Below are 1,660 nucleotides of genomic sequence, written 5' to 3' on the forward strand. Positions count from 1 at the left end.
AGTGAGAATGTTTCATGTGTTTTCAACACCTAGTTACATAACAATTACAAAGGACAACCAACATGACCAAGAGGTCAATAATGAAAGAAACCAGAATATGTCACTTCAAAATATGCTTTTTTGACATAAAAATTATTCCTCTCTCATGGGTGTTAGTATCACAAAAAGAATGGACATTTTCCAACCCACTCATCATTTTAACCCTGGGGCCTAGATTATTGCTTGTATTATAGCCATGGTGTTCAATATTCTGAGCCAATGTTATTAGTACAAACTGAAATAGGCTTATGATAAATGAGATTTAAATTGACACTTAAGATTATTGATATTTTGGTACACTGTTTTAAAGGATTTTTTAAAAGGGAAATGGTGGAACTAAGTGACTTTTAATTTCTAAAACCTAGGCTGTATTTAAAAGATGTAGGATATTATGAAATAAAAAAATATTATGTAGAAAATGCTAAGCACTTGATTTTATACAACAAATATGAGTTTTGGGGTTTTTCTTGATTCTTTATCCTATTAACTTTGAATACATTTCTTCTCATTTGCCTACTTAAACATACCCAAGACTTTAAGCAAGTTGGGGGCTTTCTGGTCTTTCACAAATGCTTTACTTCCTTGGAGACATTAGTAAACTCCACCACATGGGTCAGATTCTGGATATTGTAGTTTTGTCAGTAATGAAACAAAAGTTAAATTCAAAGTCAAATTAATAAGACATTATTATAAAAATCAATTTCTTTGTTGCATAAGATAGTTTAAGGTATTCCTGGATTTACAGCAATGCAAAACCTGGACCTTAATCCTCCATAAAGAGGAGAATCAGTAAAAATATGTATAAAGGAAACAAACTCAGTTTTCCGCCTACTGGTGTCACTTTTATTTTTACATAAAATACTTCACTTCTAGTCACCAAATGTGTGGAGGTATTTCCCTACACCAAGCAATTTGCTCTTTCTTTTTTAGGATTACTGATCATGGTTCTCGCAAACAATATAGACCTTATAATTGCACCTGGACACCTGGAGACCAGGTAAAAGAGTGGACAGCCAGTTAACCTGCAGATCCAGCAGACAAGAGGTTGGCAAGCCTGTGGCCATACATGTCTGCACTACACAATGACTGATTGAAGGGGAAAAAGTGGCCCCCACAGACCGGGACTCTGCCCCAGAGCAACAGGATGCTGAGGCCACAAAGAGCTCGCAAACAAACACGTGGTAGAGGCAAGAATACCTTTCATGGGGTGAGGGGAGGAGGGGACAGAGTCCTAGGCTCCTGCCCACAGACCTCCTCTGGCAAATGAAACACACTTGACTTTGAAATTATTGTTTTTTCTTAAGTTAGAATTGTTGAAGATTGGCAAGTTCAAATGGCCCATATTATTACTATTAAAGTAGCAATGCAAAATAAAAAAATACTGAATTGGAGTATGTTCTCCCATTCTGTGGGTTGTCTTTTTATTTTGTTAATGATTTCCTTTGCTCTGTAAAACATTTTGAGTTTGATGCAGTCCCACTCATTTATTTTTTCTTGTGTTTCCCTTACTTAGGTAGATATACCTGATAAAAAATTTCTATGAGCAGTGTCCAAGATTTTGCTGTCCATGTTTTCTTCTAACATTTTTATGGTTTGGGGTCTAACATTTAAGTCTTTGATC

The sequence above is a fragment of the Phyllostomus hastatus genome, unplaced genomic scaffold (assembly GCF_019186645.2).
Source record: "Phyllostomus hastatus isolate PE091 unplaced genomic scaffold, TTU_PhHast_1.1 phas_contig_159, whole genome shotgun sequence".
NCBI lineage: Eukaryota > Metazoa > Chordata > Mammalia > Chiroptera > Phyllostomidae > Phyllostomus > Phyllostomus hastatus.